We start from the raw sequence: 572 nt of genomic DNA, 5'->3' as shown, positions 1-572 counted from the left end.
TCTCTCTCACCTGCATGCAACACTCTTTACGGAGCATCAAAGCAAAATCTGCTTGAGTCATACTGGTTTTGTCTCCTGATTTCTCTGCATACTCCACAAATGTTTCCTGGAGAATGCACATCGCTTGGATCAACCTTGCCTTAGTGCTCATGTTGGCTATGGATGGAGAGAACATCATATGTATATACTTGATGCTTAAAATTCATTATTTTGGAAAGAAACAGCCACTTACCAAACTTGTGTGATCAGTTGACGAGCTCAAGTGGCACCGGCAAGGAAAAATGTCAAAAGAAAACGGCTCACCTGTTATACAACACTCGGTACAACGCCCTTTTACTCCCTCCTTTTTGATTGAGGTGAGATGTTTTGTCTGAACCAATGCTGCTTGTTTTGTCATGTTTTTGTATTTTTAAGTGTGACAAGAATTTAAAACGCATATACAGAACAGTGGTGCCTGAAATGCAAGTTTAAAGTTGAGCGCAAGTCTTTTACGGTTGTCTAAAAGTGGCATTTTGATTAATGTTGCATTTTTTGTCCATCTCAGGGGACAGCCATTTTGTCATTCTACCACC

The 572-nt window shown here is 40.2% G+C and overlaps 1 long non-coding RNA gene across 1 annotated transcript; it reads right to left on the bottom strand.

The window, feature by feature from the left end:
• Positions 1–66: 66 nt before the first annotated feature.
• Positions 67–369, bottom strand: LOC109508852 (uncharacterized). The gene is made up of 2 exons (XR_002166798.1): positions 233–369; positions 67–156 (listed from the first exon to the last, which is right to left on the bottom strand). It is a non-coding gene; the product is annotated as an uncharacterized LOC109508852 (long non-coding RNA).
• Positions 370–572: the final 203 nt, after the last annotated feature.

Source organism: Hippocampus comes, unplaced genomic scaffold, assembly GCF_001891065.2.
Source record: "Hippocampus comes isolate QL1 unplaced genomic scaffold, H_comes_QL1_v1.1 C16662868, whole genome shotgun sequence".
Classification (NCBI taxonomy): Eukaryota; Metazoa; Chordata; class Actinopteri; order Syngnathiformes; family Syngnathidae; genus Hippocampus; species Hippocampus comes.
This window is presented reverse-complemented; position numbering and strand designations above follow the sequence as displayed.